General features: G+C 41.7%; 1 pseudogene; it reads right to left on the bottom strand.

The window, feature by feature from the left end:
- Positions 1-778: 778 nt before the first annotated feature.
- LOC149152791 (putative inactive DNA (cytosine-5)-methyltransferase DRM1B) lies at positions 779-1,360 on the bottom strand (annotated as a pseudogene).
- Positions 1,361-17,080: the final 15,720 nt, after the last annotated feature.

Genomic DNA, 17,080 nt, shown 5'->3' with positions numbered 1-17,080 from the left:
GGGCCTACGAAATTTTTTTTTTGAAATTAGGTTTGGAATTGCTAAACCCCTTTGAATTTGGCACCATTATTTCCCTTTAATTGGGATTTATACCTTTCTCTTCTCCTCTTTTATCAGGTAGGAACAATTTCTACTTATCAACTAGGAAAACACTACCACTCTTCAATGAGGCAAGGTAGAATTTATACCTTGCTTCCTCTCCTTAGATTTACTAAAGTCACTTTTGGGTTTCATATTTGGGTTGGGTTTTACAATCAGGTTCCATTTAGGTTTCATTTCTGTGTTACTTTCAGATTTGTGTTGTCGGAAATAAGCAATTGTGGGTTTTACAGTCAGGTTCATGTTTGTAAACCTGTATTAAGCCGTATTATGTTACTATGATTACCATGTTATCTTTAGCTCTATGATGAAGCTATGTTCTTATAATCAGTGATACGAAGTAAGAGGTGTATAGTAAGCTCATACTAATCTATAAACGGGTTGAAAGTGCATATATACATTTTCACATATGATATTGCTATCCATATAGATGTCCTTGAACTGAATAAAAAGAATCAAATACATAATTAGTTTATCCTATTCCATTTAGGTTTCATTTCTGTGTTGGGTTTCAGATTTGTGTTGCCGGAAACAAGAATCATTTGTACTTGGATTTTCATAGTCTCGCTTAGGTTCGGCTCTGCTTCCAGAACAATGGAACTGGGCATATGGCCTTTCCAGAAGATATTTTGTTACATGAAATTGATTGAGATCAATGCTCTTTATCGATTGATATTTCTTATTTGATTGCTCTTTCAAGTATATGAGACTGCTCAGGTAATGTTGGGTTTCCTTCCGAGGTTGTCAAAATAGACCTGAGAGCTTGACATAGAACATCAATGACTCATCCTAGGCTCATGACATTCAGTTTTTCTCTATTATCATAGGGAGGCCAAAATGATTTTGTGTGAGGAAATGCTTCATGGATTGTCATAGGAGGCAGAGGCAGGACTCGAGACCGCCCATCTATAGGAAGGTTGTGAACATAGCCTCTTGGCCTCATACAAGCTGAAAAAGATTTTGTGTCAATAAACTCTGGCCATATGCCACAAAAATGACGAGTTATTATCTTCCAAAGATCTTTTGGTTCCATGGACACATGTTCGTAGTAGAAGAATGGAGGCCCATGCATAGATGCCTTGATCTCCTTTGGACACTGTTCCACAGACCCAAGATATCCAGGAACTCCAAACCCAATAAGTTCGTCCACGGATGGATACAAAAGCATTAAATGTTCATCATTCAATTCAACTTGTTCATATTGTACTATTTCTCTCATATTTTCGTTCTTCAATATTTTCTTCTCTTGCACCCTAGGCATTTTCTTCTTTATTGAAGATGATCCAGCTTTCAAGACAATATCTTCATGCTTTCTTTTCTAATATTCTCTTAAACGTGAGTTTTCATCTTCTGTCCCCAGTCCTTGCACAACAGTAAACATAATTTATACTTTGTAATTTCAATGCAAAGAACTCCATCTACCAGTATAATTCTTACCTTTAAACATGGCACATTATATCTAGTCTCATAGAACTTAGAAAATTCATATATCAAAATCTTAGAAAAAGGGCCATATGGTCTCGATCAATAAATCCATCTCCAACAATTTGATTGCAGTCAAATTTCAAGTAAAATATAAACATCCTTTAAGATATTCAAACTTAATTCTTACCTTTAAACATGGCACATTGTTTCTAATCTCTTAGAACTTAGAAAATTCATATATCAAAATCTTAGAAAAAGGGCCATCTGGTCTCGAACAATAAATCAGTTTCCAACAATTTGATTACAGTTGAACAAGAAATCCATCTCCAACAATTTGATTGTAGTCAAATTTCAAGTAAAATATAAACATCCTTTAACTGGTAAATATACTTTGTCTTAACATTTTTATTTGTTAAAAAAAGTAAAACGATAACAAGGATGGAGCAAAGGCTCTGTCACGCGGAAAGAGTCGTTAGTGCGGACACAACCGACCTTCCTAGAAAGCCTAAGACTCTCTAATGAAAAACAAGACAAATAAGAGCAATCCTTCCCTAAATATGCTTTTACAATATGAGAAATCAAGTGTTTAGATCCTACCTGTAATCCAACGCTGTTGTAGTAGTCCAGCTCCGTTGATCCAGATGAGCTCCTCCTTCACTTCGAAACCTGCATTCACCAACAATCAAACAATTAAATAGCAGCTGAATATCACATAAAATAAAACATATTTAACATGTAGACCAAGGAGTACATGAAACAACTCATTAATAACAAATTGTTGAGAAGAATGGACTAATTTGTATTAAAAGGTAACAAAAGGAACCATTACAACCTGAGCCTTGGTGTTGTGCAAGCTCCTCCCAGGGTCCACAAGAGTTCTCCCTTACTCTGATCAGCTCACCCACCTCCCAATGGAAACAAGTAAAGATGGTAATCTCTCCTCACAAGCTTCTACAAGGAAGTCCTAATTCCAACAGCATCTACCCTTAGGAATGTTCAGCTTTCAACCTCCCCTCCCTTTGGCCCAATGCCTGTATTTATAGTGCTCTAGAGGAAGTTATTCAGGTCCACCATCAATGGGATAAGCCCCTCTTTGGATGGGATAGCTCCCCTATTGATGGGATAAGTTCCTCTTTGGTAGGGATACATGAACCATCTGGAGGCGCTTCATACACGTCAAACATACTTCTAGAAGCCTCTAGAAATGACCACAAGTAACTTTTTTGGAGTGAAACTTGCGCCTTTTGACCTTTACAGGAGTACGCACCCATCCCTTTACATACAGAGCGTACAAGTACGCAGGTTTTGTGAACTTGGGTTGCGTACCTGCAGGTAAGGCTGAGAGAAACTGCGTACCAGAGATAACTTGACTTTAAATGACTTTTCTCTCTTTCTTGAAGTTTGACATGGAAAGCAGAGGTATGAGACCTGCCAAGGAGGATAGTATGACAGTGGATGGAGCCATACTAACTGCAAATAGTCATGGTGACATTTTTTAGTGTAACAGATTGCCCCCTAAAGTGCGAAGCCTGTAGTAGATTAGGGTTTTTATGATCTAGGAAGGGTGAAGTACTTTATCATTTCAAGGAGTATCTTGCGGAGGACCCGGTCAGAACCTGCAAATATTCAACACAAAATACATATATAAGATGATATCATCGCTGAGGTAGGCATTCCCATACTCAGATTGAAAACTTTAACTAACAATCTAACTACTGCTCTGATACAAGAATGATTTTGCAGTACATCACAATCATAGACTTTTGTAGACACAGTATGGACGCAGCCATCTGTTTATGATTAGTCTACTGTATAATGAATACAAAACTCCTCGCAGCCTGGATGGTGGAAACTAGATCCAGGGTCTTCATTTCTACCTCCTGAATTGGTACGATTCTATCCATGCGAATAAATGAGTTGATGTCGAGCATGGTAGAAACCACTTGATTACCAGTCAATGATGTAAACCGTTAACAAGTGTGAGAGAGACCACCAGTGATGTCAATGGTTCTCAAAGTACCCAGTACAATCCATGAAATGTGAATGAATGAGTTGATGTCGAACATGTCACGGAATCCTTTGATCGAAAGTCAATGATGTAAACTGTCGTCAAAGGCGAGAAACCTGCCATTGATGCATGCAGCCTTCAAGGTACTGACGATTTCTAAGTCATCTTTCTAGTTAATGTGCTGATGTCGATAGAAAGCGACTCGTTACAGGCAAGCCCACAACACGAAATCATTGTTCAAGTTGAAGAAATGTTGCTGTAAGGACTGACTCAGGGATGGTCAAATGGAGGACAAGTATTTTGCATATGAATGGTTTATTTGCAGAGACCTCTTGAACACATAACGACACGACAGATGGTTTGGTGACGATTGACCCAAAGTTAATACCCGGAAACAGTTGAAGACTTTCAAAGTGGTTTGATCAACTTTTAAGGCAAAGGATTTCCCAACCCAGGTGAACGGAAAGTGTCGTGTTCAAGAGCGGTGATAAGGTTCTTCTGTAACAAAGGATAACAAATCGGTTCATTCTTCTCTCTTTTCCCCCACCATTTCTGGCAAGTACCTCTTTATTTTTTACAAGCTTGAGGAGGATAACATATGCTTGATTATAAGCTCATCCTTCGGATGAGTCCAACTTAGTTTAGATTCGAACCCTAAGAAGGAGTGGTCCGTTCCTGTTTGTAATCGAACAGGTCCTTTACTGTGAAATTTTAACGAGTCCAGTATAGGAGAAACTCGGCGTTTTTCATTTTTAGAGAGTCTGAAAAAACTAAAGAAGACTCCACAGTGAACTTTTTCATAAATTTGTGTCTCCCAAGCCCGAAAAATAATAAAATAATACCTGAGAGAACCGCTTGATCTTGCGACCAAGGAGTACTTTCATGATTAGTGTCTCTGACCTGAAAAGTAAAAAGCAATCAAGGACACGTCATTTTATTTCCGTATCGAGTTTGAAACGACAAAAACCCGGCAATCTTTTCCTGTTTTTACGGTCAGAAAAGAGCTATAAGGGGACCGTCTTCTAGTTCCGTTTTAACGAGTGTAAAAGAAACGCTCGGCAATATTTTCATGTTTTGGGAGTCAGAAAAGAGCTTAAAAGATGACTCTGATGTTTTGGTTCGTGAAAAATGATGATTTTACTCTAAAGTCCCTTTGTCCTGCACATAAACAACACATTACTCATACCTGTTTAAGATGGGCAAAAATACATTGAAAAATGTCCTTTCATGGTGAAAAATAAACAAAATTAGCATTCATTCATCCAAAAAACCTATAAAAAGACTTTTTACCATGTCATTTTTACCATTTTACTGCTGAGGTTGAGAAAAGGGCTTTTGACAAGAAAACTTCCCGTGGACTTTGCGGAGAATCCGACCGTCAGAATCGAGCGCCGTCTCTTTCAGGTATTTCACAACATCCTCCTCTTGCTTTCCATCCGTTTAAAATTCATTTTTAGGTTTTTATTTGATTTTTTGGAGGTCTTGGGGTTTCAAGATGCGCCCTTCGGGGTATGCAGGTCATGCACTGCTGACCTGCGTACCCCGATATTTTCTCAATGGGGAAAATACCGGGCGTACGCACCTGGCCTTAAGGGAAGCTGCGTCCAGATGCTCTGTTCCTAAAAGCCGGGGTGCATACCCCACAAAACGCATTTTAAAACCCTCATTTCTCCAAAATGGACCAAAATTTTAAAATTTTTATGGACTCTAACAGATGTTTTATGATGTGCAGGGTACACACCATGCTTGATTGGCGTGAAAGAGAACACGAGGACGTTGATTTGGCCGCAATAGGTCATCAACCTTCTATTGATGCGTTAAAGGCATGCGGACTCTATAAGTACTGGGCCATACCTGGCATGAGGGCCCAGCTGCCATTCTTAGAGTGGCTGGTTGAAAGGTGGAATATTCAGGATCAATGTTTTTATATCGGAGAAAACCAACTCGAGATAGAGTCCTCCGACATATACTTTCTCACTGGCTTGCCTAACAGGGGCGAGCAACTCTCTCTATTCGGGACTAGGCCGGGTGGCCAATCCCTTGCTAGTCTCCGGCTAGAGTGGTGCGACAATCAAAACCAGGAGAAGGGGATAGAAATCAAATATATATCCCTACCTGAACTTATGGTGATAGCCTTTACTGTTACCAGACTTTGCGGCGCGACCGCTTTGCACCATGTCACCAGGTCCCAAATGCGGATGGCTATAGATTGCTTCCAAGGCACCATTTTCAACTGGTGCGATGCTGTGTTGGCCAATATGAAGGGTCAACTAACCAGGGCAAAGAGAGGACAACTGAAGACCTTTGGATATGGGCCTTTAATTGTGCGCTTTGCCCTAGAGAGAGTTCCAATGTTGATCCCCCAACATCTCACAGTTCCAGTTGGGCCTCCTCGGGAGCCTAAGTTGACGAGATGGGTTGCGGTAATGGCCCGGCATCCTGACGAGGGAGCAGCAGTTGTTCGATTTCCTGACGGTTACTATCACTGGCTAGAGGGCCAGGTCTTTGCGATTCAGGATTTTCCGTATGCCGGAATGGATTTTCGCAATGATCCAGACATGGTTCTTCCACAGGGAGAACAATGGGACGACAGAGGTATTTCATTTTTCACAAGTTTTTAAATTATGTATTTTTTTTTGTTTTTTATATATTGCCTCAAAACTGATAGCACAAATTTTCAAAATGCAGATGTAGGTCCACGGCGTCCGGCCAACCTCCGGGCTTTTGAGAGGAGAGTACCAGCTGTACCAGCACCAGCCCCACAGGATGCGGCCGCAGAGACCTTAGCCGAGCTGGAACAGGATCTAGAGCGTCTGACGGAGGATATACCAGAGACCACTATAGATGACATTCCTATCCGACTTCAGCGCTACGTGGTCGCAGTCCCAGGACCTTTCAGGAGGTTCCTGTGTAGGGTAGCGCGGGCAGTGGTCTCATATAGAGAGCACCACCAGTGATTGGCTATTCACTTTTGTAGACACATATGACATTTTTGGTTTTTTGTACTTATCATTTTTGCCGATCATAAGGTGTTTTTCAACCTATGATCGAAGACGATGTATATTTTTGACACACTCCTATCTATATATATCATTATTACCGGCTTATTTTGTTAAACATGTGTGATGAAATGTTTATAAATTTACATCTATGATTGTTACAAATGTCTATTTAACATTTGAGACGCCATTGCATCTGCTAATGTATTTAAAGACCTTGGAATATGCTGATATTCAATGTAATCAAATTCACGTTCCAAGAGACGCACCCTCAAAAACAATCTTAATAACACTGGATTTCTAATGGCATAGACTCTATTAAGCTGTAATACAATGAGTTCAGAATCTAACCTCACTATCAAACTTCGAATCCCAAATGAAATGGATTCAGATAATAATTCAATCACTGCACTATATTCTGCAATGTTGTTTGTTGTTTGACCGAGGCTCACTCCATGCATAGAAACTAACTCGTCAGAGGGCGAATAGATAACCCAAGCTGCGGAAGAGATATTCCGTGTACTACGACAAGCACCATCAGCAAATCCAATGTACGTTTGGAGAGGCGTTGACATCTGCAATATCAAGAGTAAAGCCAAGATAAGCCAGAATAACGCCAAAAACACACTCTTTAAACTAAGCACACAGCCTAAACTACGCAAACATACCAGTTAAAAAGAAAATTAACCTAACTAGGACTAACTAAATCTCCATACCCACCATTTAAGAATAATACCTCTTAAGGTAAAGTCCATTTCTGGGCTTACCCAGAGAGTCCCCATCAAAATCTACCAGCTCATAGGCCCCTTTTGCCAGCTTTCGCTTGACAATGTAGGGCCCATGCCACATGGGAATGAATTTTCCAGCACCTAATTTATCGTTAGCTTGATCATATAATAGCACTAGGTCTCCTTCCGAAAAATTACGAGGGGTCACGTTACGGTCATACTGAGCTTTCATCCTTTTTGCGTGAGTCTCGATTGCCAAAGCAGCGTCACGTCGAGTCTCATCTAATTTAGCTAAGTATAACAAACGCTTCTCCTCTTCGGAAGTAGCTGGGAGTAATTCGATAGCCATTTGAAGTGGTGGGATTTCGCATTCAATGGGCAACACTGCTTCCAAACCATAAACTAGTTGGAAAGGAGTGAACCCTGTTGATGTTTTTACTGAGGTTCGATACGCCCAAAGCGCTGAGAATAACATGTTGTGCCAATTCGACCGATGAATACCAATGATTCGTTGGATCATGATAACGAGAACTTTGTTGATGGATTCAACCAAACCGTTTGCTTGAGGATAATAAGGAGTAGAACTATCATGGCGTAAACCAAGCTGGCTTGTAAGTTCTGTCATCATAATGTTTCGAAAATGGCGCCCATGGTCAGTGATGATCGCTTGTGGGACACCAAACCTAGCAATAATATGATTGAATACGAAAATCGCTGCTGTTTTGCCGCTTGCCTCGAATGTAGGCATCGCCTCGGCCCATTTAGTAAAATAATCAACCGCAAGGATGATATACGCCTGCCCCCCGGCCGAGTGAGGGTTACAAGTAATAAAATCGATACCCCATTTAGCAAAAGGACCAACGAAAATTATAGGGTGGAGAGGAGCAGGTGGTGCGCGCATCTTGCGATCAAACACTTGACAGTTGTGGCATTTTTGGACCGCAATGATACAATCTTTAAACATAGACGGCCATAAATAGCCAGCACGCAACACCTTCTGAGCTGTGGCATACCCAGACATATGATCGCCACATGCTCTAGAATGACAGTCATTCAAAACCCTTTCTGCCTCTTCATGAGTTAAGCAACGACGAAAAACCAAGTCCGCCCCACGACGATAGAGAGTATCTCCGATAATTCTGTATTGTTGGGACTGGAATCGAATTTTCCGGCGTTCCGACTTTGAAGCTTCGGGCCGAAAGGATTGGGTTTGGAGATAGACGATTATATCCCCATACCACGGATCTAAAGTGCTGATAAGAAACAGAGATTCGTCCGCAATGGGTTCCTCTACCACAGTCTCTGTGTCAGCACGCGGGAAGTCACACATCAATTCCGCAAAAACTAAGGATTTCTTAGACTTGGACTTCTCAAACTCCAAATCGAACTCCTGCAGGATAACAATCCATTTGGAGTACTTGCCCCCTAGCAATTGTTTTGTCAAAATATAGATCATAGGGTTGCAATCCGAAATCACTGTAGTTTTACGGAGAAGAATGTAATGACGAAAACGCTGGACAGCCTGAACAGCTGCCAGGGCCAATTTCTCCACATGCGAATATTTTAGCTCAGTGGGATTTAACGTCCTACTAAGATAATATATCACATGTTCCGTTCCGAATTCATCTTCCTGAACTAAGACCATTCCAATGGTGGAGTGGGAGGCGGCGAGATACAAAAAGTAGTCCTGGTTGTAGTTGGGAGGATGCAGCAACGGTGCATGGGTCAACGCGTGCTTAAGTGCATCAAAAGATTTCTGAGCTATCTCATCCCAAGAAAATTGAGCGTTTTGTTTCAACAACCGGGTGAAACCCTTTGTAACCTCGGCGTAGTTAGGAATGAATCGACGTAAAAAGTTTGCTTTCCCTTGCAAACTTTGGAGTTGGCGCAAACTCGAAGGAGGAGGCAATTTGATGATAGCTTCGACCTTCGAGGGATCGACGCGGATACCGGCTTTTGAAATGACAAATCCTAGCAATCGTCCCACTTCTATGCAGAAGACACATTTGTGTGGGTTCAACCGAATTCGATAATGCCGACACCTCATAAAAATAGCGCGTAAGTGGACAAGGTGATCAGCTCGATGTAAAGAATGAGCAGGCAAATCATCGAGATACGGTTGCACAATGTGCTTGATGTTGTGAAATGCGTAAGACATTGCCCGTTGGAAAGTGGCTCCGGCATTCTTAAGTCCGAAAGGTAATTTGCAGTAAGCAAATGTCCCCCAAGGACAAATGAAAGCCGTTTTTGGTTGATCGGCAGGTAGAATATTAATTTGATTGTAACCGGAAAAACTGTCCATAAAGGAAAATATTTCACTGCCGGCACAATCATCAATTATTTGATCGATATAGGGTGTAGGATAGTTGTCTTTTGGACAAGCATGATTTATATCCCTATAGTCGATACATATTCTTATTGTTCCTTGTTTCTTGTTAACCGGAACAATATTCGATACCCAATCCGTTAACGGGATCGGATAAATGAAACCTGCTTTCAACAGCTTCTCGACTTCTGCTTTAATCGTAGCCGCTTTCCTAGGGTGTATCTGACGCAGACGTTGCCGAACGGGTTTAGCGTCCAGGTAGGTCTTGATTTCATGAACAACAATGGAGGGATCAATTCCTGGCATTTCCTCATAGGACCAGGCAAACACGTCGCGGAATTCTTGAAATAGGATCTTGTATGTTTGAATTTCGTTATTTGTACACGAGGCACCTATATGAATGTTTTCAATAACTCCGGTTTTGACTGAAATGTCAATGGCAATAGTTTGGGAAATGTTTCCCAAATTCAACTCTGAATTAGGATGTTTCATGGGATTCTGAGCGTCCTTGACATATTCAGCTGTAAAAATTGATGAAAAATCATTTTCAAAGTCATCACCCTCAGGTAAAAATGAAGATCTATGATGAAGATCTTCCCATGGTAGATCGTCTGCACTTAGGATTTCGCGAAGTTGTTCGTCAGATGACACGACTTCAGGAAACGTTATCCATTCTAAGGTTGATGTGAAAAGTGATTCCTCACGGACCACATTCATTTGGTCGAATTGGGTTGAACTAGAGTCGGAAAAAGACTGCACAGCCTCATAAGCAATTTCATATGGACTCAAAGGCATTGCATTACCGAAGGAGTCTATTTCAGATTCAGATGGGACAATCCAAGGATCGTCGTAAATAATAGTGTCTGAAGTAATCATATGAATGGATGCGAATGAAGGGTCTGCATTGATCGGAGGAAAGTGAAAAGTTCCCAGTAAACCGAAATCTTTAACCAATCCTACGCCAACATCCCTGTAAGGGATAGTCGTTTTACCGACATGCTGGATACTCTCTGAAGAGGCTAGGTCGGATGAAAAGTAAGCCAGCTGGTCTATCGTCACGATCTTACCATTATGTGGAAACTTTATAACTCTGAAGACCGATGACACGACTGCTGTCATAGCGTAAGACCAACTGCGACCCAAAAGAAGGTTGTAGTCTAGAGGGGCATCAACCACTTCCACATCCAGACTAACGGTTTTTCCTTCAACCCCTATAGGCAAATCCTGTAGGATGCCAAACGGATGGAACCCACGGCCATCAAAGGCCTTAAGAATCGTCGGGGATTGGTTCAGTGAAGGAGAACCAAGCGATCTCCAACGCTGAATCGACATAATACACGTAGAAGATCCTTCATCAATTACAGTCCGATGAATAGGCCTGTTTTTTACTATCACTGGAATCTGGAAAGCCATTTGATGAGGGAGACGCGGTGTACTATTTTCTAGATCAAATATTATCAGGTTCGGGTCCTGAATATCAACAGCTCCTATAGCCAACAAGAGTAATTTTCGTTGTGCTGGGCATGATTGCAGCACTTCCAAAGCCGACATTGCTGAGGGTGAAACAGCTAAATCCTCAACAATGTTATAATTCTGAGCTGCTCTCGCATGTGGATTGAAAGCAGACTTTCGAGGTATACCCTTGGCGGGCGGTTTAATTATCAAGTCCGGGTTAGGTTTCTCGATCTGTAGTGGATCGGAACCGGGAGCTGAGGTTGATGGATTAGAATGAGAAGATTCTGCTTCTTTACCATCAACAGGATTCTTACTACCATAATCTTGCGATCGAGTCGCAATCCGTACATGAGACATCATCAATATGGGTTCTTCACTGGCACTCGAGGAAGAACCTATCATTTTACTCTCCTGCTTCAGAAATGGATCTTTCAAAACAGCAGGAGTTGGGGAACCTTTAACGATCTTCACAACCTCTGCTCGATGAGGGCAATCTCTTGTGAAATGATCTTCTTCACAAATTAAACAAGGATAGCGAGGTTTTCACTTTTCGTCGTTAGATTCCGAGTTCTCTTTTTTCTCCTTTGGAGCCTTGTCTGCTTTATCCTTCTTCTTGCCTTTCTTCTTACCACCGTTTTTTGATTTAGCCGTAGATGACTCTACAACATGAATATCGGCAGTAATTTCAGGAGAAGATTCTCCTGTCGGGGAGTCCGGTAGGGTTATTATTGGAGAAGAATTCTTTGAGGATTTCTTCTTACTTTTAGTATTCACCGTACCAATCATGCCATCAGCAGCATGAGACCCCGAAGGAGGAGCAGAAATTTGATTCGACTTAGGAAGATCTGGGATCTTCTCGTGCAATGTACCCGACTGAGTGTAAACTAAGTCAAGGTACTGGGCTTGAGCAATGACTTGCTCCTTAGTAACTACTCCGACCTTAGCTACATCTTCAGTAATCTTCAGTAATAATGATTTTACAAACCATTCAGCTAAGATTTGGTCCGGGATAAAAAGTTTCACTAAACGTCTTCGACGTCTCCATTCATGAATATGATCGGATATGTAAGTGGAGGTCGACTGTTTCAATGAAGTTAATAGCTCCGTGCCGTTATCGTATCTGACCAGCAACTGAAAATGAGTTAGGAACGAGGTAGCTAACTGGCTAAAATTGTAAAAAGAGGCCCGTGGTAACTCAATGTACCACTTGGCCGCGAGACCAATGAGCATATGCTGGAAAAGACGTAAGCGGATCGAATCATTCGAGATAGAATTTGAAGCACACCAGAGGTGGTAAGTCATCATGTGATTGGACGGATCCTCTCCAGACTTACCTTCGAACTTGGGTATATCACTAGGAAACTTATTTGGCATTGGCGGCCAGAACAGAAGATATTGAATTGGATCGTTCGTTAGGCGCGTCAAGTCTGGTAAATCCAAAGTTGCGATAAATGGTAACTGCCGGTTAGGATCTCTAAAACTCTGGGTCACAAGACCAGTCCCAGGAGGAGGATATCCAGGATAACTTGGAACAGGAATCGCATTCGGGATATTATATCCTCCTGGAAAACCAGGATTAACCGGACCGTACTGGGGTTGTTGAGGTTGTTGATAAGTATACCCAGGATACGGTTGATACTGGTAAACCGGTTGTTGGACAGCAGGACCGAATTGGTACTATCCCTGGTACTGTTGGTGAGTAAATTGAGGTTGAGATGTTACAACAGTACTTGAACCAGGCTGCCCTACAGGCATCTGGACCGTGGTTTGAATCGTAGATCCGGACAACGGTAAAGATGTCTGAGGAGTGGTTGCAGAGACAGTAGAAACCGGAGCTGTCGATACTCCAGAAGTAAGTGCGGTAGATGTTGCGGTAGTTGCAGCAGCCGTTTGAGATGGAGTACTAGGTGCAATTGGCGGCTGAGTAACTACCGAAGTTACAGAAGTTTGAACATTTGACTGGACAGGTTGCGGTTGCTGGGGTGGACCAGAAACTACGGGTTGTCCAGTTTGAGGTACCAACTGTATACTTGGCTGCAACACCTGTTGACCTTGTGATGGATCCCACACTATCATTCCGGGGTATTGACCCGTAACAGGTTGAGGATACTGAGATCCATAACCGGATTGAGGATAGGATTGATAATTGAAAGGCATAGTTCCCACACCTTGAACATATGACTGACCTTGAGGTGGTTGATAACCTTGACCCGAGTATTGACCTTGAGGTTGATAACCTTGGGGTAAATACTGATACTGGGGTTGACCTTGACCTTGAGGTTGATACCCTTGAGGTTGATACCCTTGGGGTTGATACCCTTGAGGTAAATATTGATATTGAGGTTGACCCTGGGGTACATATTGAGGCTGGGGTTGACCTTGAGGCATGTATTGTACCATGGGTACATACTGACCTTGAAGCTGCCCCCCAGACACAATTTGTGTACCTTGAGGTTGCCCCCCAGGCGTTAATTGAGGCTGCCCCCCAGGCGGTAATTGACCACCTTGAGGTTGAGAAACGGGAACTGAACCTGACATCATGTAAATGTCCCCTACACCCAACGGTTTGTTACCATTGTTTCCAGCTAATAACCCATGATCAATGGGTTGAGGAGATGCCCCCGCAAAGGTACCAGAAAGTGATTGATACCCGGTGGGAACAGAAGGACCGCCGTGCAAGAAAGATTCAGGAGATTGAGTAAACACGGATGACTGACCAGACATATTTACCGGAGTATAAATACCTCCAGGTGGAAAAGGAGTACGAGGTGGAGAAAAACCTACCCCTGAGTTGTCTAAATAATTGGTTAAAGAAAGGTACCAAGTAGTACTTCTAGGAGGACTGTAAAAGATAGATTCGCGCTCCCTGAGATCAATAGTAGGTCGATCTTCAAGGGTAGATACGCCTAATTCTTCCTCTGGAGCAAGTTCTTCAATAGCTATCAAACCAGTAGGAAGATTTTTGGTGATGATTCTTTCTACCCTAGGTGAATTTGGTACACTAGAAGTTGGAGTAACAGGTTCAGATATTTCAGGTTCTTCGCCTATATCACTAGTAGATGAAAAACTACCAGCAAGCTCAGAAACTTCAACTGCTTCAGGATTATAACCTATTTCTAGACTTTGGTAATCTTGATGGACTACCAACGAAGACTCTCCTTCTTCTGGTGAACCTACTCTACTGCCGCTAGGAGGAGTTACAAGGACCTTTAAACCTTCGTAATGACCCGGGACGTCTTCAGGAGGTCCACCCCGTGATCTACGGAGTTTCCTCAACAAATCGGTTCCGGTAACAATCTCAGGTGACTTGCCCCGAAGTCTACGGGACTGTCTCGGTAATTCCGCCACAGTTAAAAACTTTTAACTACTGCACATGCAAACAAAGTAAAATCTCAAAACAAACCACCTAAAGTCTCTAAAGAACCAAACAAATTTGAATCATACGCCTAAAGAATCTAGGGCATCAAACCAAACACAAACAGTAGCCTTCCAGACCGAAAACGCTAGTTGGAGATGAAACCCAACATCGCTGGATTCAGTACAGAAGTGGCGGGTGGAACAGTTACCCCGGAAACCTGCTTAATGAATAGACCGGCACAAGTTCCTCCACTTTAACCGTCTCGAGTGAAGTGAACCCCCCGGAAAATCCAAGTGAGTCTAGCCGACGTCTGCTCCAGGTACAGTGTGATCTTCCCTCCTCCGTCACCTCGGTAGAATCCTAAAGATAATGGTCACTAAGGTTACCAACCGCAACAAATGCACCTGGGGCAACAGTCTACACTCCGACAGCATGCAAGGGCAGAGTATCAAGCTCAATCCCCTTGCCGGTTCCTTGACAATAATCCAAGGTTTACCGACAAGTGACCCCTGGCTCCTCGACAATGGTTAATTCGAGGTTTACCGTTTGTAATACGTGCATGTCTGGTGTTGTTCCCAACGAGGGAGGATTGATCCCCTCACTGGTTCGGACACGAGCTCGTGCTTCTCCTTTAAGAGGAGCTTTCCCAGAGTACAAATGAGACAATTGGATTTATTCTATCACAAGATAAGCTACTTGTTTGGTTTTGTTGTCTTGGAGAGTTAATTACTCTCCTACTCCAAGACACTAGCCTGATCTAAATTGGTGTTTCAGAGCCCTAGTAAATAAAAGTTACTACGTTGATTTTACTTTAAGCGTTAATTTTATGGTTTTTCTTAAAGACAAAAAGGTGATGGAGATGAAACTGATGGTGTGTAGACTCGACTCGCAACCACTACAAAGATGCACCTAAGATGATCTACACTACTTTTCCTTTTCAATGAATCTCCTAACTAAGAGAGTTGGAAAATGCAAATTTTATAGAAAACAACTTTCTTAGTAAAGACAATCAAAGAAACAATTCTCTTTATCTTTTCAAAACACACAACTCATGACCACTAATTACTCTACGAAATTTCCTTTTCTTCCAAAATCTACAAATGCTACCAAAGCAAACCTTTTCCAAAAGAATTTTTGTGTTTTTTCTATGTTATTAAAGCGTATAAAACTATTTTATCAAATCGAATGTAATAAATCTAATACAATCAAATCAAATTCATTCAAAAGCAAATCAAAAACAAATTTACCTAAAAGTAAAAATAATGAGGACAAAAGCCTACAAGGATGATTCCCGGATGTTTTACTTAGTCAAAATGCAACTAAGGATCAGTTCATGCAGAATCATAAACTAACCAAAAAACAAAATCGAAATCTTTTTGTTCTTTTTTCTCAAGAATGGAATTCAAGGCTTTAACAAACAAACTTTTCGAGATTCGCAAAGAGAAGACACAAAGGTAGGTCTCTCACTTGGGTGATTTCTATGACAGGTCCGACTCCTAAGAGGACTGATCAAAACCAGGGAGATCCAAAGTTTGACAACCCCTAACGCCAAAGTCACTACAGGACCAGTTAAAAATCAAACCCTAAGGCAAAATCCCTATGAATTCCACCAAAACCCTTGACACTAACGGGACAAGTTCAGGTGAAGATCTTTGACAGTAAACTGATGGATCTGGGCAGCAAAAACAAAGTAAAAGAAAAAACTAAAAGAGCAAAAAGGCAAAAATTGAAATTTTCTCAAAATTGACAGGGGTACGCAGGTCATTTGTTTACACAGGCGCGGGTACGCACTGTGCACAAAGACGCAATGCGTACAAGTACGCACTGTGTTAAACCCAGAGACTGCGTACTGCTGGCAAAGCTAAGAAAAATAAAAACTAAATTGACTCTAAGCTAACCCACCCAAATACACAGCTAGACAACCAAAAATCAGAAAACAAGCAATGTTTCTCAGATCAAAACATCAAATCAACAAGAACTCAAACACATTAATGGAGTCCCCAGCAGAGTCGCCATTTTGTCATGCGGAAAGAGTCGTTAGTGCGGACACAACCGACCTATCTAGAAAGCCTAAGACTCTCTAATGACAAACAAGACAAATAAGAGCAATCCTTCCCTAAATATGCTTTTACAATATGAGAAATGAAGTGTTTAGATCCTACCTGTAATCCAACGCTGTTGTAGTAGTCCAGCTCCGTTGATCCGGATGAGCTCCTCCTTCACTTCAAAACCTGCATTCACCAACAATCAAACAATTAAATAGCAGCTGAATATCACATAAAATAAAACATATTTAACATGTAGACCAAGGAGTACATGAAACAACTCATTAATAACAAATTGTTGAGAAGAATGGACTAATTTGTATTAAAAGGTAACAAAAGGAACCATTACAACCTGAGCCTTGGTGTTGTGCAAGCTCCTCCCAGGGTCCACAAGAGTTCTCCCTTACTCTGATCAGCTCACCCACCTCCCAATGGAAACAAGTAAAGATAGTAATCTCTCCTCACAAGCTTCTACAAGGAAGTCCTAATTCCAGCAACATCTACCCTTAGGAATGTTCAGCTTTCAACCTCCCCTCCCTTTGGCCCAATGCCTGTATTTATAGTGCTCTAGAGGAAGTTATTCAGGTCCACCATCAATGGGATAAGCCCCTCTTTGGATGGGATAGCTCCCCTATTT

This window comes from Pinus tabuliformis, chromosome 9, assembly GCF_031772625.1.
Source record: "Pinus tabuliformis cultivar Carrire ecotype Pingquan chromosome 9, CPIR1, whole genome shotgun sequence".
NCBI classification, from domain to species: Eukaryota; Viridiplantae; Streptophyta; class Pinopsida; order Pinales; family Pinaceae; genus Pinus; species Pinus tabuliformis.
This window is presented reverse-complemented; position numbering and strand designations above follow the sequence as displayed.